The sequence below is a fragment of the Melopsittacus undulatus genome, chromosome 10 (assembly GCF_012275295.1).
Source record: "Melopsittacus undulatus isolate bMelUnd1 chromosome 10, bMelUnd1.mat.Z, whole genome shotgun sequence".
Lineage (NCBI taxonomy): Eukaryota > Metazoa > Chordata > Aves > Psittaciformes > Psittaculidae > Melopsittacus > Melopsittacus undulatus.
The window spans coordinates 32,244,546-32,265,639 of NC_047536.1; positions in this window are offsets into that span (position 1 = coordinate 32,244,546).

Here is a 21,094-nt window from a genome sequence, read left to right on the forward strand (position 1 = left end):
TATACAGCACCTTGCTTTCCATTCCTCCCACCATCCTCCTCCCCTTTCATCTCCAGGCAGTACCTCAGGCTCTTCCCTTTTCTCTGCCCCTTGGCCTTGGCACTGTCTGTGTCTCCATCCATTTTTCTCCCCAGGGAATTTTACTTCCCAGGTTTTTCTGCTGGGAGCAAGCCCAGGAGCACAGCGAGCCAAGGTGGGTCGAGACGTTGGATGACGTTCACCCACCACCATTTGCTGCTGGTGGTAGCTGCAGGATGGGAGCCACAGGATGCCTCTGGCATCACCATTAAAAGCACCATTGTGCCATTTATCTGCTCCTTCGAAACCCTGGAAAGCACCAGCTTCCACATGGAGCCTCAAGGCAAATTGAAATGTCCAGGATGAACTTTCCTGCTGGGTTTGTGGACATTGTCTTCAGTTTTAAAAGGTCATTTTCCTTTAGCTCTCATATAGTGCTATTTTAGTGGCTGGCAGTTACTGTCCTGCTCATTGCAGAAGTTGGGAACTGATCATGACAACCTATGTCAAATGTATTAGATGAAAGCAAACTGGGTATGAGTTGCAGATGTTTAATGGTCCAAGAAGTCCAGTAGCAATCCTACTGTTGTCAGTCTGAAGGTAATTCAGTACCATGGAGTGCTTTGGCTGCACAAAACCCCCCACCAGCACTTTGAGTTTTGTTGGGTTTGGGTTTTAGTTTTGAATCTTAAGCACTCAGACTTTCCCTCACACTCCTCAGCTCTCCCTTTGCTTTAATTTCACTGCAGTCATGCATTACAATGGTGCCACAGCTCCATCTCTCTTCCCCTTAATCCAAACTAAAGGTAGAAACTTGCCTTGGAATGAGGCAAATAATGATGGTTAAAAAGGCCAACAAACTCAGGGAATGGGGAGAGCTGCACCGAGCCAGGACCAAAGCATGTACTGGTGTTGTATGAGTGGTGTAAAGCCATTTTGGGGGCTGAGCACAGTAGATTTACACCCTGGCTCAGCGTGGCCTTTGCTTTTCGGTGGTGCTAGAAGTCAGTGGGTAGCAGGGAAATATTTACTCCCCGTCTGGCAGTGATATTTTATGGAGCAGTGGAAAAGCATCGATGCAATTAGGTATTCCAAAGTGCTTAGTTTGCCACTTGCTAAGTTTACTTAAACCCTCTTTAAAGGGTTCATTAGAAGCCTGTGAGAAACGGTAAAATTCATTAACACCAAGGCAGCCATTCTGCATTTGCCTGTAAATTGGCATTGATCGTGGCGAGGGGCGGCGGGTGCAGGTGAGCTCGCCCTGCCCGCCGTGCTGAGCGAGCAGGCAGAGAGCAGGCAGCGAGCAGGCAGCGCCCGGCGTGACCTCCGCCGTCGCTCCCTGCCTAAATCCTGCCTATAATAGTCTCCCATTCATCCCGGGCGGCGTTTGCAGCCCTGCCACTCGGCCCACATTGTTCCAGGAGCTTTAAAGCTCAGCGCTGCTGCGGGGAGGCGAGGGACAGGGGGAGAGCTCATGGCTGCGTGCGGGATCCAGCCCCATGGGTGCATGAGGAACCCCACAGGGCTGTGGGAATAACTCAAAGAGACTTTGATCTGAGCTCCCAGCACCTTGCTTTGGCTGCCTTTTACGTCGCGTGTCTGCAGGTGTATCCCCAAAACCCTTTAGCATGGAGCTACCGGAGGAGTTATTAGAAGCATCTTCATATTTCTTGTTTTCCAATACCCTGAACTCCCCAAAAGGCATTTGCTGTCTTTTTGGGTTTGCTTGTCTGCAAGGTAATGTCTCACTCACAGTGACCAGCAGAGGAAAAATCATTGGATTCACTAGGTAAGATGCTTTCTTCTTCCTATGCTTTAATCTCTACTTACTGATGAAAGCAATTGCTTGTCTGGGGCTGATGAGTTTTCTTACTCTGGCAAATGGAGCAGTCCTTCCCGGTGTCGGTCTGTATATCAGTAGCTAGCCGTTTGATTTTGAGCTTTCTGAAAACAAATTGGCTTTCTGTTTCCAAATTGCAATTGGAGGCAATTGGGAAATACTAGATATTTAACTTTCCCCCACATGGCTTTGTCTCAATTGTATCTATATGCATATAAAGCAAATCCTTTCCACTAAACCGCATTTTGGTCTTTTAAATTGCTGAAAGTTTACCATTTTGAATGAAACACCTACTTTTGAGGTGGAGTGGGAGGTTGGCTTTGACTCTGTGCCGTTTATGTGACAAAGAGCCCCTGCCAGGGCAGCCACCGGAGCGCTGCTGCTTTGTGACTGGTGAATTATCCAGTTCCTCTTCCCAGTGACCAAAATCCATCACCTGCCGAGGGCAAAGCCTGGAATTACCAGTGAGGAGCGGGAGTAGGGTGTGTGTGTGTGTGTGTGTGTGTCTGCACATGGGCTGGGCAGGAGGAAAGTCTGCTGGTTTAAACTGAGCTGTAACTCGCTCTCGGGATGTAGATTGCAAATCAGCCTTATTTTTCCTCCTGTGACCATATAAATGCGCATATTGAAACTACCTGCTTGAGAGACATACTTCTTTATATGCCCATATGAACCTGGCAAGCTATGGAATGTAAAGAAGTATGTATTTCAGGTGGGAACCCTTCTCAGAGGAGCGATGTGTGACCTGGGCAGAGCGGGGGAGAAAGACAGACACATTATTTGATATTATTATTTCTTATTTAACTGCCTGACCTGGCAGCCCGACCGGGGAGTCAATTGATGGTCTTGTTCCAGCGCGTGTATTGTTCTGTCACTTTGCCTGTGTCAGCAGGTGGAAATGCTCATCAGGACATTAAATATTCAATATGCTGACTGCGGCATGGGCTTTGAAAGGCGATGCCAGAGGAAAGCTGGCTGGCCGCTCCTGGGTTTTAACAGGGATGCAGGCCAATCGCTCCTTTTTCCTGCCTCCCCAACATCCCTTTCCCCCCACCTCAAAACCAAGGCAATAGACAGCAAACAGGCTGATCTTTAAATATAGGAGAAACAAAAGGAGATGGAGGTGGAGGGAGAAGAGAGAGAAAAAGGATCCAACAGTTGTGACTCGGGTGTGCAGTGTTCCAGCTTTAAATTAACGTGCAAATTCCGCTTCTCCAGTCTTTCCCACGTTAAAACTTTTTGTGCTTGAAACTGGAGAGGAGGAGATCTTCCCTATCGGTGTGGCGAGTCTGCAGATCACAGCTAAAGCCAGAGGAGAGCTCTTGGATATAAGGGTCTTATTTCCCAAAGGAAAATAAGGAAATTAACTCCTTTAGTTCTGGAAGCCTTCACTGGCTTTTGCTTTTGCTTGTTAACGTTTTGCAATGTAAAATAGTTGGGTGTTTTTTCAGGATCCTACAATAATGAGGCAAGAAGAAAGGAGCCGGGTTTTAACACGCAGGTGGGAGTCGCATCCGAGGGTTTAAAGTTTTCAGCCCCAAACATCCTCACTCTTCTGTGATGCCTGTAACACCAGGCAAAGCCAAACTCCTCAGATAGCAGCTCCCCAGCTGCCCAAACTCGCGTTCCCATCTCCATGGGGGCAGCTGAGAGCAGCGTTTTGATTTTGGGTGGTTACCCAGCAATTGCAACAGCCCTCTTCACTTGGCTAGCGGGCTCCTAAGGCATCGTCTGATGTGATGCCTCCGCATCCTGCACCAAGGTTAACCAAGCCTTACCCATCACAGCATCCTCGCCTAGGCATGGGTAGAGGACGAGACTCGAAGGTTGGATTTTGTTGCGTCTTTATCCGGCTGTATTCAGCGCCGTCATCCCTTGCTACAGGTATGCCAAAAGGGATTTAACTGTAAGCAGGTGCTTGTGGATATGGGTTTGAAAAGACAGGCTGGGTATCAGGAAGATTTCCTATGTATGAGATATGGAGGGATTTGTTAAGAGGTTTTTTATTTGTTTAATGTAAATACTGTGGCTGATGGAGGTGTGGGAAGTGCTGAGTCTTTCCTAGCAGAGGAGGAGCCTTTCCTTTGCCAGGTGGCTTTAGTTTGCACTGGAGAGTGGCTGGTTTGCACAGCATCCTGTTTGCATTTCATGATGCTCTGGTTATGCTGGGCCTTGGGAAGTCTGGGCTTTGCTGGCTGGCAATGGCGGGGTCTCCTAGGACCTCACTGTGGGGATGCAGGGTCCCCTGAGCTCAGTCACCCTACATGGGGAAGGTCTTCAACAACCAGGTCCTCACAAGATAGGCCCTGGGGTGTCCAGGCCCACTTTGCTGTGTTATCAGATTTAGATACAAAGCTGTTGGATGCTGGGAAACGAGCTGAGCTCAAGGGGGGAAGCGCTGGGGCCCAAGCGGGGTTGCAGTTTTGCTCCTTTGTAAATTGCTGATGTTAGCTTGAATCTGTGATGAAAAATGAGGACAAATCTCACCATTCTGGATACAGCATAAAATTATACGTTATATATAATTTATATATAAAATTTCACTGCTTTCCTTGCTGACCCTTTGCCCTGCCTCTTGTTCTTTTCCCTTCTCCTTCTCCTTCCTGCTTTCCTTTCCTACCTTCTGTCCTTGTCATTATCTTTGTTCCTTCTGTTTCATTAATTCCTCTTTTTTACTTCATGTTTGCTTTTTCCCCTGTTTTCTTTATCTTTTCTTTATTTCTCTCTCTTTTCTTCCCTTTCTTCCTTTCCTTAGCACAGGTTTTGCTAAAACTCCCTTGCCACTGCGCGTTGCTCTCGCGAAGGTGCTCATGGTCTGATTTACGGTAGATACCTGCATTCCTGATGCAATTTTTATCTCCTTCCCCCCCTTCTCTGAATTAATACGCTTGTTAATCACATGGAATTGCTAACTTTAGGAAGTCACTAAGTGCTCAGATTTATCTTTTTATGTAAATATTTTCAAAGCTCTAATTCTGAGCGCTGTCTCGCAGCATGGGAGCGGAGGTGGCGGGGAGGCTTTGCTGTGGCACGTGTCCCAGCAACCCAGGCTTAGATGATGTTAATAATGAAATGGGGTGTCTACGTGAGCCCCCCCAAGCCACGGCAGCGCCTTGCTATTGGTGGCAATGGAAGCAGATGATGGCTGGAGGCCTTCAGTAACTGGTTTGCGCCGTTCTTCAGCGTTGTGGCAGCTCCTCTTCCCTTTTTCACCTCTTTAGGTTAAAGCTGTGACCGTTGCATTGCACTCAGTCCACTCTATTTGATAGCTAAAGTGATGCCACTTCTCTTTTCGCTCATTATAAACTGGTGGGCACCTCCCAGCCTTGAGTGCTGTTGCGGGGAGCACCGGGATGCTCAGGTGCTCCCATCCATCCTGCACACCGAGGGCTGTGCAGTGCCGGGCGCGGGAAGAGGAGCTTTGAGAATTGTAAAAGCCATAAATCCAGTGGACCAAATTAGTTAAATTTTTCTATTCTATGCCTCACAAAATCCAGCCGTTCTCGAGATGGATTCTCCGCATGTAAGCGGAACCACCGGCAGGTAGAAGATGGATCTTTTGCACGTGCACACGAGAGCACAGGGACAGATTTGTGCCATCCATGCGGTTTTCCCCAGCGGGTTTCTTTTGTCTTAGTTTTCTGTGTTGGTTGTATTGATGATCTGTTGTTACTGTTGTTACTATTACTTAATATTAGAAGACAGGTGGTCCCATAAATTCCAGCACCCTCTTTTGGAAAAAACACACAAAAAAAGGAGGGGGGGTGGTGGGGGTGTGTATGTTTGCAATTCCAGTTTAATAGTGCATTCATCAAGAGCAATAAAGCATTTTATTGCACAAGTATTTCAAGGGATGTGCTGGCCCTGGTAAAAGCATTAGTAAAGGGGTGCATCAGCAATCTCATTTAAAACTGTCGACCCAACGTGAAAAATGTTGTGTTGAAGAATAAACTGCTATTAAGCATGATTAGATTGACCTGCAGGACAGATATTTTAGCTGCAGCAGCACAAGTCGATCAAAGTGAGCATTGCTTAGATTGCAAATTTCTTTTCTTTTCTTTTTTTTTTCCTTTTTTTTTTAATGCCCTAAATTAAAAATGAAAGAACCTCAGAATATTTAGGACCAGAGAGTGACTTTGGGGGTGAGATTTGTGCATTCGATTCGGGCCAGTTTGGAAAGGTGGGGAAAGGGGGGAAATGTATTAATTGCTGCCCCTTTAGCATACATTGAAAATATGTTGCTCAGATCAACCAATCAAAAAAGAAATTGTGCTGACTCAGCATTCGGGCTAGTCTGCACGTCCGATTGCAGAAGAGATCAGCACTGCACTGCAGTATCTTTCCCTGCCTTTGACACCAGCCTAGCTGGGCAGGGCTTCCCTTGTGTTTCCCAGGACTGGTTTAGGCCAAGAACAAGAGAAGGCCCTGAAGAGAGAAGGAGAGAGTCAAGGTTGAACGAGCCTCTTGCTGCTAATGATCCTTTTTAGTCAGTAAGAAAGAGCTTCCATGCTAGGCTTGCCCTGCCAGATGCGAGCGGCATGCATTGCTTGGGAATATATCTATTTTTAAAGACTTTCACCACATCTTGCACTTAGCAGTGACTGTGGGCGAGGGGGTGGTGTGTTCCTTGCAAGAGAAATATCCTCGCTCCTCAGCTCGGATCCCTCCCCTGAAAGCCCAGGGCTGATTTAAGCACCGCGCTTGCAATTGCCTCCCAGAGAAGATGCCAGGTTAAATGTTTGCTGCTTGATGCTGAAGTTGCTCTTGACCTTGGCTGAGTGGGCAGTGATGCTGTGAGATGCACGGGGTCATAATGAGAGCAGCCTAGTGCTCCAAAGATGGGGGCTATAGCACGGGCTCCACTGCCAGCTTGCTGGGCTTGCGGGTGGGTTGTGTAGCTTCCCCTGCCTCAGTTTCCCCCAGAGGCAGAGTAGGTGCTTGTTGTGGAGTTCTTGAAGCTGTTGCAAGACTAAAGCTGGAGGAGGCCAAAGTGGGTTGATGCTTGAAGGGCAAGCTTGTTCTGGGTTTGTAAGGACTTTCCTGCTTTGGTGTTGGCTTGCACAGTGATGCCTGGCATGTGTTTTGGGGAGATGGCACAGCCTGGATAGACTGTGCCGCCTCTGTGCTCATGTTGAAATGCAATGACTTGTCTGGACACCCTGACATCTCTGAGTGCGTGCAGTGTATGAGGTGCTGAGGCCAGAGCTCAACCAGGACCCTGCAGGGCCATGTCAATCAGGGGGTATCCAAGCGGGAGTGAGCTGAGCAATGCGGTCCATGAGATGCTCCAGCACCATGGGGCTGCAGTCTGGGTGCAGTACTGCACAGTGCTGTGTTTCTAGGTGAGGTTGTGCCAGGCCAGCACCATACCCTGAGCACCTTGGTGGGTACCTGTGTATGCAGGTGGAGCAGTGTCTCATGGGCTGCCTCCTCTTGACCACTGCTGTGCCTTGTGGTGCTCTGAAGGCATTTTTCCTTGCACTGTTTGACCAGCATCAGCATGTATCCCTGGTTTAGTTTTATTTTGGCCAAGTGGTCTGTGTGGAGGAGCAGAGGCCGCTGGTGGATATGTACAAGGGGAAGGCTTCCAGGCACAGATCTATCTTGAATACATCAGAATGTAACAGTCAAAGGTTTCAGCAGTTGGAACTGGTGGTGCTCAGGAGGCAAGCCAAGTGCTGGTGCTCAGGGAGAGCTCAGCAACTGACATCTCCAGCAGATGCAGAGTTTTCCTTTTCTTTTCCCCTTTTTTTTTCCACGAAGCCCAGGGCTGTGCATGTAAATGCCTCCCCATGCCCAGATATGGCCTGTGCTGGGACCTGTGCCGCTATCTAAAAAAGCCCTGGGCAGACTGATGAGCCCAAGGGGGACGGGGGAAACAACTGCTATAAATAGTGCTCATTCTCAGCTGCCCTTCTGGTGGGACCGGATTGGGTGGCATCTGGGCAGCCAAGAAGTGTGGGACTCGTGACCACCGACTGCAGAAGTCACCCAGCAGCTGTAAAGGACGGGAGCCATCCCTGCAAAGCCCTTACATAGGCAAGTCAACCCTGGCATTTGGGGAGTCGGATAAAGCCACGGGAGCAGGAATCTGGTGACGTAAGGGCAATCAAGAATAAAGTTCACCGTGATGGCTGGGGCACCGCTTCCAATCTGAGAAGTGACCTGGGGTTGGAGGCACCGCTTGCTGAAGCTGCTTGGTGCAAGTGAAGGAAGGTGTCAGGATGGAGCTGATGATACAGGGAGCAGAGTGTTGGAAGGAGCTGCTGAGATGGAGTGCTTCCTTCTGGGGATCTGTGGGTTAATTTGCTGGCAGTGAGATTGTTGGAAGCTCTGATTTAATATTTGTGTTTACTTTGGGTAAACAAATTAACCAAAAACCCTCAAGTCGTAATAATTTAAGGTACCAACTTGACTGAGGCTATTAGAAAATAATGAATCTCCTGCAGTGATTTCATGTCTAACCTTGCAGAAGGTGGACAGTGTGCATAGCTTATGTCCATGTGGATGCAGTATAGCTGGTCCCTATATGCGAGGTATATGTGTAGACTGCAGGAGTGTGATCCAGCTCCTGTAACAGAGGTGGAAAAGGACTGTGTTTTGCTTGAATTGAGCTCAGCCTTGAGTATGTGAAGGGTAAAGATGGAGCATGGAATGGGGATGGTTTGGCTGAGCAGAGGGGATGGCTGTGCAAGGAAATACTTGGAAGGGATGTCCTGAAATAGGTGCAGCAGTGGATTTGGGATCAAAAGCAGGGAGCAAGCCTGCAGCTTGTCTCTGAGCAGCTCTGCTGTGGGATGGGGACCAGGATGCAGAAGCAGGCAGGACCAGAGGGGTGTTTATTCAGGCTTTGTCCCTTCCCTTCCTCACCGGTGTCAAGCTGTGATGCGCAGGGAGCTGCACCTCTATGTCTCTTTAAATGAAGCCAGCTTTGTCCTAAAGCCTCGTCTTTGAGACAATAAGATGCACCCGCTAAAATCTATTGCGCTGTTTTTGCAAAGCCCAGCAAAAGTCGCCCGTGTTCCGTCCCCTCCCTGTCCTCCACACTCATTTGGCCTATTTGAAGTTGAATTTATTCCTGGGAAGGTCCCCATCAATTTGCCTTGCTCTTTTGTTGACAAGTTTATTAAAAACCTGGGCAACTATGTATTAAAGTTTTATCAGTGTCGAGGAGGAATACATCCATTGAGCGGCCACAAAAGTTATGGATTGGGTCTTAATATTCCTTGTTCCACTGTTCGTCTGAGTCAGCGTAACAAATAAAAGCTGCCACTTCTTTTTCTCTGCCCCTTTTTGAGAGACAGTTCTCTTAACAGTGTCCGATGATGCAAAAAGGTTTCGGGTCTGGGTAAACAGGAGTTGGTTGGGGTGTTTATTGTAGCTATAAGTGTTTAATAATTTGAATTACTGACTTAAAACAGGACTAGAATACAAACCCTAGAGAAAGTTATTGCTTCTTAGCTCTGAGTCAGTAGTTTTGGTAAAATAACTGGTATTTCATAGAGTTGATATGAAAAAATGCCCTCCAAATCAACAGTATTTGTTGTACCACAAGTGATGTGCTTCCATCCATTGCAAGGACAGGAAGGGGTTGGAGTGTCACTTGCTTGGGGCTGTACCTTTTGTGCCGCTGCGATATGGCTCTTTTTCTTTAGTCATAAGATGAAACAAAGAGGAGGCCAATATGTTGCACCAAAGATGTTAAAAATAAAGCGTTAGAATTGCATAACCTAGTTCCCATTTTGCCATGCAGCTGAGTTTTTAGGAGTTGAAAGAAGCCTGAAAAATAATCGGTGGGAAGGAGTTTTAAACTGATATAACAACAGACAGGCAGGGGGAAAAGTGAGTATCCACAGGACTGAGCCACAGTGCTCGAACTGTGCCAGATACATAAATAAATATCTGTCCCAAAACTGCATCTTTCTCTGCCTGTCACCGTGTCCAAGGATTTTTTAGTTCTTAAGCAGGTTTGTTGGCATAATTTGTCAAGTCCAACAGGGAGGTTTCCGTGTGACAGAGGATCATTTTTCACCATGCACAGTGGTGCACCAAGGCAGTCCTGCAGGCTCTGAGCAACTCTGTAATTAGATAACAGTTAACGTAAGTGTATTAGATAGATCATTCTTCATGCTATAGGGTACAGCCGAGCCCGCCACTGCCACTAGTGTGCCGTGCCGAAAGCAGGCAGGTAGTGCTCTGGCCAAATATGTCTTTTTCCAGGAGTTTATCTGCACCACCATTTGCTCCAATTATAACTAATTGGACACATATTGCATTTTCATAGCATCTAATTTTCTATTGATTTTAACGGGACTGCCGGTGTTTTGTACTATTAAGTGGTATCTCGTATCAGTTGCTGTTTGAAAACGCTGAGTACATGGCCCTGTATGGAATCACGCAGTCAGCACATGTTTTAAAACCTCTTTAATTGTTCGGTCCATAAAATGCACAAACTGTGTTAGAGAATGGCTTTGTTCTCTTTGGAGGGTGTGAGCTAAAACCCCAAAATACCCAATCCTGCAACTATTACCACCAGTTTCAGGACGTGCTGCTCCCAGAGAGCTGCTCAGGGCCTCGTGTTTCAGGCAAATGGAGGGTCCATCTAGATCCCGCATGGAGCCAGAGATTTTCCATCTCCCTCCAGGTATCAGTGCTCTGCTCTGCTAGAATAGATCAGGTCTGTGCTTGAAATAGGACCATTCTTTTACACAGGACCAAAATTGGGATGAAGGCAGAGATTCTCATATTAGAAGCCAAGATTCTGATAAGGTGACTTTTGGTGTTCCGTGTAACTAAGGAATAAGGTGATAATTGTAGGGTTTGGGGCTTTATTCTCTATCATAGATGTTGCTGTGTACCTTGGCAATACATCCAAATAAAACCAGACTATCAAATTAGCCATTGCATTTCAGCAAATACTCAGTGAAGCAGGATGAAAGCAATAGTTCTCTGTTCAGCATCATTTAAAGAAGAGAAGATTTTAAAGAGAGATTTAGGGGAGGAACAGAGAGGTGGCCTGACAAAAAGTGTTTCCAGCAGTGCACAGTGGATCATTGGATCATGGATAACAGTATTAATGTCAGAGAAGGCAGATAAAAGGTGATGGAAATTATGTTATGGGGCAGAAAAGTTCCCCCGAGGTGCTGGGGAGTTTGCTGTTAACTTGCTGCCTTTGCTGGTCATTAGCAAGCACCGCATTGTGTCTATGGGAGACAGGTGAGTTCATGGGGGTGTATAAATTAAATAGACACTTTATTAAGTTCAGGTAATAGTTTTGGTTTGAAAGAGTGAGTGGCTACTGCAATGTCAGCAACTACTTTAGTGCACAAAGGAACTGAGTGCTTTTTAATTAAGTCAAATAAAATCCAAGCGGAAGACTCTCGAGCCTTGTCTGGAGTCTACTTTTTGGGGTTGAATATCTATAATTTTAGAGATGTTAATAAAACACAGTCCACTTTTTCCCTGCAATAATATAAGTTAAATTAATACTTGATGTCTGTAAGGAAAAGGATAAAAGGGGCGAGGTTGTATTTTCTGGTTTGCAAATGGCACATTGTGCAGAATACAACGACCGTGGCATTGATTTAAGCATCCACGCGAAGACACCATGCAATAAAGTTGAATCATCTGCAGTACAAGTATGGCTGTTTGGTAGAAAAAATAGCAATGTGAGTGAGTAGACATCTTCCTGTATTATCAAAAGCCACTTCATTTGGGGGAAATTTCCTCCGATTTAGTCATGTTTGGATGGAAATCAAATAACACATTAGCTTGAGGAAAAGGGAAAAAACCTTCCAAAGCTAATTACGAAGGGAATGTACACTTCATTAAGATAAAGCTGTAGGAAATCAATTTTCTGTATTGTTGTTTTTTCCTTTTGATTGGATTTTAGAATGATAAATTGTTAATGCATTTGATCTAAAAATGATTTGTTTATTCAGATGAAGAGCAACGGTACTTTGTCTCATTTGGCCTTTTAGCTTATAATGATAATGGCTTCAAGGGATGCTCATTTCTCAGAAGGGTATAGGACTGGAATAGGCAGGAGATTTCTGGACTCAGAAGGATGGGCCCTATGCAAGGGTTCATTGTAGGCTAATTCTATTGCATGTTGAATCTTCTGCTTCATTAGGAATATCGACAAATGCTGATAAATACTTTGGCTTTTCTGGACTGTCCATAATACATCTTTATTAGAATATTGAGGCTAAAGTGGAAACATCTTCAATAGAGCAAATCCTCTTACATTGCCTACTACTGATCCTACTTGCCGTGGTAGTGGTTTGGTGATGTGGGGCTTTTGCCCATTCTCATACCTGTTATTGTTAACAGTGTAGCTGACCCTTGGGACAAAAGCAAACCAGAGGCACTGGCAATGGCCAACAGAGAGGGATAAAGTGATGCACAGGTTTGGTTTGTTGTTCTGGTTTTGATTGGCCTCTAACACATCACTTGCTCAATGTGCCCATGGCTCTTCTGTGCCATTCTGCAGCATGCATGGACTTCACTCAACTTGGGGATGTGCCTGTGCAAAAGGCTGGCAGGGGTATGAGCAGGGTCCTGTGAAGGGTGGTACCAGCACTTGATCCTGATCCTGGGTCCAGAAAGGACCTTTCCAACATCAGACCCAGTTTCATGAGGAAATGCCTAGATGTGTCTTCCCTTTGGAAAGCAGAACTACATTTGGTGGTGTCAGTGGTTGAGTTTTGGAATCCAGGACACCTACAACATCAGCATAGGCAGGAAGAAAGAGTGACACCAACCCCTGCCTGGCTGCTAGGGCAGATCCTGCCTGCTGAACCTGGCAGCAATGAACCCTGTACCCCCACATTTCACAGGGTTGGGGGTCCACAGGCATTCAGAGCATGAGCACTGCCTCGTAGGATAGATCAGGAGCTTCGTCACAGCTCAGACCTTTGAAAACCTCTGAGCAAAGCCTCTGTAATTCATCTTGCTCGGATGGCTTGTCCAGCCTCAGAGCCCAGACTGGTGTTCCCCAGCTGGTGGAGAGCTCTGCTCTCCCTGCTGGGAGGCTACAAGTGCATTATAACACTGTTCGGCCCATAACGTGGTCTGCTGTTTCTCAGATGCTGAGGAGGCCTCACCACCAGTGAGACATCATTAGTTTTGATTAATGGCATCTAGAAGAGAAAACCTAATTTTCTAAAAAGGAAACCCTCACCCATAGCTCACTGCAGGATTTAAAGAAAATGGCACAGAGCATCCACACTGACTCGCATTGATTTCAGATGTGTTCCTGGGCACTCCCCAAAGTAAAGAGGAGCAGGAACACTTGGCCTCAGCAGAAGATGCTCAGTGTAACTCCCACACTGCTCTCCCACGATGCTGCTTTCTAATCTCTCTCCCCACATCAACAGGACAGGGACAGAGCAAGCATACTAGGGAGCAGAATGTGTTTTAAGTGCGCAGTGGTGATGCTTAAGCAGCTTGGTGCACTCTAACCCAAAATCCATGTGCCTGTCAGGGTTTAGCTTGCAGGTTCAATGCAGCCTCAGTCACTGATGGCACTTCCATCTCCACCTCCACCCAATCACTGGTAAATAACTACTTTCCTTTTTCTGCAGTAATTCGCCAAAGGATGAATTTAATACTTCCAGGTTTTAAGTTTCCATTTAGTTCCTTGGCTTGATTGTCTCTTGAAAAGGTACCTAGAGATAACTTGATTAAATTAATTGTAGAGCTGTTTTTAAAAAGCTATTCTCTCTCCCTCTGTCTCTCTCTCCATTTATTTATAGGCAGCTTAGAGTAACATGTTTGGGCAGTTGAGTGATCTGCAGTACTTAGTGTTTCGATGCAAAGCCTGTGTTTCTTGGGGAGCAGTAACGCTGGCCCACTTGCAGTATTTCTATGAGCAGTGATTGCAAGCTTAGGTGCTTTTCCCTAGGATCATCTTCCAGCATGGTGGGCTATAAGGAAAAAGGGGGAAAAAGTCACCTGTGCCTTATGATGCATGTAATTTGTTTAAGTAGGTTATGCACATGGCAATGTGCAATATCTGAGCATGGCTCTAGGTTAAAAGGGAAAGGCCTGACTTTATTGGCTCCCACTGCAGGAATGGTCGGAGCTGCTGTGATTTTGTGTATTTGATTTACTGGGTTATTTGTGGCTGTGGGGTGTTGGTGCTGCAGGGACAAACCAGCTCCCCAGTGCTGCAACACCAGCCATTGAACAGTGGGGCAGGAGCTTTGGGTGTCTGGGGGCAAATTGCCTGATTATGAGATTGCAAGAAAGAAAAGCAGGGGGATTAATTTCGTTTCCCTCCCCTCTCTTTCTTTACCTTTCTACCTCTTTTCCATTGGCTTCTGATGATGGCAAATACAACCATTGCTTGCCTCAAGCAGATCTTGAAACTGCTGAAACCACTGATTTTAATGCCAGAGGAGAAAACAAGGGAGGCTGTAGGGTAGGAAGGCAGAGTTTGCTAACCTCTAGAAAGGATTTCAGGTATTCCAGCCTTTTCCTTCCCGTTTGCCAAGAGGAATCCCAAGGGGAAAAGAGCTCTGCAGCCCTGACTTACTTGGCTGCAGGCTGGGCTGGTCATAGCAAAAGACATCTCTGCTTTACCTGCTTGCTGGGTGGCACTTCAGATACGGAGACACAGGGCATGGAGGAGGACAGCAGATCATAAAACCCCGAAAGGAAGAAAGCAGGAGCTGACAATTAAAGTATCTGGATTAAAACAATAGCTTTTACTTATGTCACACTGTAATAGCAATGTGGCTCTCAAAACAGATGGAGCCAAATACCAGGCTTAAAAATGCTCCAGGCTGGTGGTTACTGCTGCAGACTATTCCACTGCTATTAAACTTGCCTCTTTAATTCAGACCTGCTCTTCAGCCATAGCCTCTAAGAAGCTTAAATTAATCCTGACTGCCTGAAAGTGAAGCCATTTGAACCAGTGCAACATCAGGCAGCAAGTTCAGAAGAGGTCCAGGCAGCTGGGAGAGAAAGGACCCCGAGGAATTCCCCTCTTTGCTGGCCACAGCCCATGAGGCCAAATGCTTTGCTAAAGCTGGTAAAATGGAACCAAATCAACTGTTCAATGGATTTGGTCCCCTTCAACCAGCTGTAGCTGTGCATTGATCTCTCAGACGCACCTTGGAGGATCAAACACTTGAACTGGACCAAGGCAACTGAGGTAGCAGAAGACAAATGGCCATGTGAACGCTGCTGATAAGGAAATTATGATGACTGGCATCTGCAGATCTATCACCTGGGCTCTAAACCGGTGGGCTGAGCCTGAGTCATTATGTAGTTGCCAGTCAATTCTACCTATCAGAGACCACTCAGGATTGATAACCTCTATCGTCCTCCTCTATTGATCTCAGCTGTAATTCAGGACTGTGTATTTCAACTGCAAATGCTGTGCATTTTCATATGTATTGGCTTATGCCCACCCAGGAGCCCTGTGTTTCATCTGCTGCAACGAAGAATAAACGTTTTGATCTGAAGCTCCCTCCTTGTGTTTTGTACCACGTGCCGAGCTGCTCGTTCAATAGGCTGTAGTGAAGAAATGGGTTGTTACAAGGCAACCAGAGCTGGGGATACCAGCTTTATTGCCCCAAATTGCAAATATCCACAGCCTGTACTAGCCAACAATGGTTTTTGTTTGGGAGGTAAAAGCTGTGCTCCTAAAAAAGGGTCCTCAGTTTGATTTTGTTAACATGAAAGACTTGTAAAGTGTCTACTCCAGTCTGGTCCTTATAAGCACTGATGTTATGCTAATGGATTTAAAGAAAATCGCTCACTTTCCCATGTAATAATGATTGGTGGGAAAGTAAGCTGGGAGTCATCTTTTCCTAACCATTGTAAATCCATAGTACTATCACAAGCTATGAGTATTGCTGGCATAATGATGGATTGGATGCAAAAGTCTGATGCAAAATTATTCATGGACTTACTTCTTAATGACACCTGGCCCAAGTCAGTCCCTGACATGAGAAAGTGCTGAGATTTATCTGTCGTCACACACCAGAAATTTGGTTTGCTTGATTCCATATTTCTGGTCCTTTAGCTACCATTTCAATGTGCTTTAAGATAAGGAGCTGTTTGATGGATCTGAGGCTTAACATGCATCTAGTATTTATATTAGTGGGTATTTAAAAGGCAAAGACATGAGGAGCAATGTTACTGCAGGAGCACCTTTCCCCAGCTAGAAGGAAAACAGTGCTTACCCAATTCTGCTAGCTCATTTTTCCTGCGCTTTAACAGTGCCTAAACACCCTTGCCAAAATCCTGCTGAAGTCGACATGGTTTTTTTTCCCCCCACGTTTTTCAATTAGATCAGGCATGTACATGGTACTTCTGCCTGAGAACAAGTGCAGATTGAAAAGCACTTGTAGAGCTGAGAGCTCTCTCTTTTGGAATGCAGTGATCACTTCTCATACTGAAAAGACTGCTAAGATGGCAAAACTTCAGTTAAGTGTCACTAGTGTCTCTATTGCTGCCGTGCAATGAGACCATCTTCCATGCTGAGACCCCTTTTTGCTAGAGCCCAGATCTGTACAACAGTGATGACTGGTACATTTCCGGGTTGCTGCGGGGAAGATGCAGGTACTAAGTTTTTCTCATTCTGTGGTTGATCAGTATTGAAGTATAAACACAGCAGCAAGGAGAATGGGTTGTATCAGAACTGATCAGAAATATTTCCTGCCTTTTTTTTCCTTTCCTTTTCTTATTTAATGCAAAAGTGGGAAGCAATGGATGAACTCTTGGAGAAGGATGTTTTCCTTTGTGCCACTGGCTATTTTCTTGGAAATTACTATTATTTCAATTCCTTTATTTTTCACAAACGAAACAAACATCCAACAATGCATTACAAAGGGCTTTGACCTGGCCTAATAAGAGACACAAGCCTTTGCAATATGCATTTGCTGACATTTGTGCCTGCAAACAGAGGAAAATGAGCAGCTCCAACAAATCCCTGCGTCAGCATGGAGCCGGTTTGCAGCATGGGTAGTAAGGATGCCACAGAGCACAGCTCTGTCCTCAGCAAAATAGCCAGGTGGCCACCACCTCTAAAGCTCCAAGTCACATCATGACATATTGTCTTTCTCAGCCAATTCTTTGCTTTGCAATTAGCAGTGCTGATTTCCGAGCACTACACAATCCCACCTTCTGATTTCCATCTTGGAAGCATCACGTGAAGCATCCACTGCGACAGGAATGACTGTGTGAGTGGCAGTCACTGGGCAAACTTCACCTTAACGCTGTTGCCATCAGTTCCAAGGTTCATAAACAAAGAAGAATGGGAGTGAAAGCGCAAGGGAAAGGGACTCCTCAGCACAAGTCCCTAATTGCTGGCAGTCTGGGCTGTGAATGATAGCAGGACTCTAGAGGAAAAGGTTGAGTAGAAACAGATGCTTCCAGCAGGCTGTGGCCTGGGTTTCCAAAATACCACCCTCTTCCCTCCTGCTCCCGCAATCTGGGTTATTCTCTCTTGTTCCCCAGGGCTGCATCCAGTGTAAACAACACCATTATTAAAATTCTTCCTTCGTAATGATAATTAAGTTACTAAAAAATGTCAAATGGGGAAGCTGGAGGAGCTGCGACGTGAACAAAGCCATGGAATGCAAATGAAAAAGTTTTCTCCTTGAAGAAGTGTGATCCATATTTAGGTACCCCCAAAGCAACCTGAGCCTTGAATAGCAGGAAAGCTTCCAGTTCTCTTGAAGGTAGAGAAGGTACGAATACACAGGAGTCTCCAAAGTTGGACCGTATATTTAGATGCTTAAATGTGGATCCCACCTTCAGGCTCCCATGCTTGAAGATTTCTGCCAGTATTTTTATTGCCTAATTATATCTTTATGCAATGAGAAATTCAGTTCACTTAGCAAGGAATTTCTTCAACAATACAATTATGGTCTAGTCGAGGAAATATGGTGCCCAAGCAGAAGGCAGCAGGTAGGCTTCAGGGGAACTTTGAAAAGGACTGCTAATATATAGGGACAAACCTAAGGCACAGGCCATGAGGCTCATGGTGTGAAAACCAGATTTGCCTCAGTCAAGTTCCCGTAAAGCACAGCTCCGGGTGGAAGTTTTTCCACTGACTTTGAAAACCCCAGGATCAGGTCCTGGCAAAGTCATTATAAGCCTTTAGCCAACCACCCTTAACTACAACAAATCTAATTGTCCTCCATATCCACTAAGAGGCTGCCCTGATGGCCCACCAGACATTGCTGGTTTCCTGGAAACCCTATTAGCTTCTCAAACAAGGCAATCCTGAGGACTCAGTCCTGCAAACCTTTTGTGCAAATATTAAATAACAGTGAATAATTAGCGGGAATAATCCTTTTTTGCTTGACCCTCTTCTGTAATAAAGACCTTTGTCAGCAAATGCAAACGTTATTGTGAGGAGCAATTCATAATCTAGAGCTGCTAAATACATCAGCCTAAATACACTAATGCTCTAATATCCGTATTTATACAGGACTTAAGGCATAAAACCAAGCACATTATCTGTCCTACAGACCTGAAAGCATTCATCAATCAAGTGTAGGAAGAGAAAGGTGGTAAAGAAGGGACCCACCTCTACCTTTGATAGATCTGCAAGCACGTCTCTGCATGGTGCAATCGTATCAGCTGGATTCTGTCCTTGGAGTTTTATGATGTGAATCCTTTTCCTTCATCTGTTTTTCTTTTCTTTTTTTTTTGTCCTCTGATGGAAGAGAAAAGAAAGGACAAGCAAAACCAACAGGCAGTAATTGTTCTGTGCTGACAGTTTGTCAAGTGAAGGAAGCACAATTTTAGTTAAGAGATCAGCGTTAACAGAGGCACTTGAGCAGAAGTCTCTTCTTTTCCTCCCAGATGGCATTGACATATAGCCTGAAGGGGCTATCAGGATATAAAGCTAAAGATGGTTAAAGACATTAAAAACCGTACAGTGTGAGCACCATCTACACCAGGACCATCATCTAGGAGGAAGATTCATCCTGACATATTGGGCAGAAGACAGACCTTCTACTGGTGTTCTGTGTAGCTGTTGAGCTAAAGGTTTTTTTGAGAGAGGTGAAAAATATATATATTCCTGCTACTAACCATGCCCTTCCAGTGGGTCTTTATTGACTCTTGAAAAACTATGACCAATAAATGTAATGATCTGCCTTCCCCTTTCTTTCCGGGTGAATGATAGCTCCTGCAGGGTGTTTATCACTGAGTGCAATGACGGGCTTGAGCCATTCGTGTCTTAACTCCACTTCCCAGCAGGCTGTTGTGTGCATCCTCTTCATCATAGGGACACCAGTGTTTCCCAGATCCTGCCAGGGCTTCTGTTAATGATAAATACTGCACTCAGTATAAGATTGCAAATCTTGCCATAGGAAAAAGGGAATTTGAATTTCTGCATTCCCTGAGTTTGTGTTGTGTAAATCACTGTAGTTTACTTGTAGAGAGAATGGGCTTAATATTCTTGCTAAGAAGCAAGAAGCTGAACAGCCCTTACATACAGGGGGTGCAGCTGGAGAGATAGAGAACTCCAAGGAGGGGACTTCACCTGCAGGAAAATTCCTCTACTTCCTCCCAAAGCAATGAAAATGTCAATACTGTTGACACAACCCTTAATTAAAAATGACTGCCGTAATCATGGATGTGATAGCTGTAGGACATTAGTTTGGATTAATGTAAACAGCGAGATGTGCTCCACATGTTTTCCTAAGGAATAAAGGGCTGGATGATGATATCTTCTGTAAATCCAAGCAAGAACAGAAGAAGGCTGCCTACGTTCCTTTGACACCCAGATGTGCAATGGTGACTGCCTGCATTGAGCTACTTGCAACCATGAGATAAAACATGCCTATGTGTATGTCTTTGGCTGAGATTTAAGCAAATGTCCTTTACTTTGTGTTTGATGTGGTCGTAGCAGCTTGTCGGGTTCATGCATTACCTCAGTTACTGCGGCAGTGCTGAGCTGTAGTAACACCCCAGCCTGCAGTGTGGATAAGTCATCCTTTTTCTCCCAAAGAATAAAACCCTTCACGTTGGGGTATTCAGCAAACAGAATTACAACAGAAAACAGCTTGTCAACATCCCATTTATTTTCTTACACAATTGTTCTGCCTGGATTGGACAGACTCCCTGTTTTAATGGTCATCTGCTCTTATTTATCCCATGCCTGTGATATTAATGCACACTCAGGCATCTTAGCTGGCTATAAGTAGTTGTCTTTTATTATACAACACCAAAAATAAACACTGTGATGTTCCAAGTAGACCCAGGGCTGCAAGGTGGGGTTGCACCACAGAGCTGGGGTTGAGCATGGAAGGTGAGCTACAAGGAGCTGAATAACAGCTGAGCAGAGACAAACTGGAGACCCTGTACCTCTTAAACCTGGGAGGTTTGGATCTGGATCCACAGCTTCTGCATCATGGCACAGGTCCATGCCATCAACTGCAGACTATTTATCTGGTTAACATGGCCAGCCTGACTTTGCAGGTTCCCTTTGGGGACATGCCCCCCTTGATGCCCATAGGGCTTGTTCTGTGCAGGGCTGCAGGGAGAATGGTGCTCGCCAAAGCCTCCCCATCTATCTGCCAGCATGATCCAGCCGCAATGCTATCAGGTTCTTGCGCTTGTAACAGGCTGTCAGACTATGTGGTGCAGTTAGGAAGGAGCTGACATGTGTCTTGGCCCTTGTTTTATACACTGTTGGTCTCCAGATCCGTTCTGCTGGCAGTTGCGGGTGCTTTTTGCACTTCTGAATAGGCAGAGTGAGGCTGGGAAAGCCCAGAGGTTTGCTGCTTGTGCTGATGTTAATAGATGCAATTCCATGACTTTACTAAGACTGCTTCATCTCCTGCAAGTGAAGCTGGAGTTAAGCCTGGTGTAACATCCTCACTTCACTTTGGGGATGAGCATTTCCTTCTCAGCTGTGTTGGAATGGCTGAAGACTTCCCAGTGATACCTCTTCATTTTGGAGCTTTGATTGTTGTATCCAGCATGCAGCTTGACACTGGAAGTTTTTATGTGGGGCGTTAGTAGATTCTCAAGCACAGACAAATTGATTCATGAATGGATTAATCTGATGCATCTTTTAAATGGAAAACTGACATAATTTTCCATCAGAGACCTGCTAATAAAGCACATTTACTTGGTTAATCCATTTCTTTTCTGTACTAAGTGCACTACATAAGGTATAAAAATATCAAATCAATAGCCAAAGAATATATACAAATGAGACTGAGTGATCAGAAACCATGTGTCTTCTTGGAGGACTCCAAT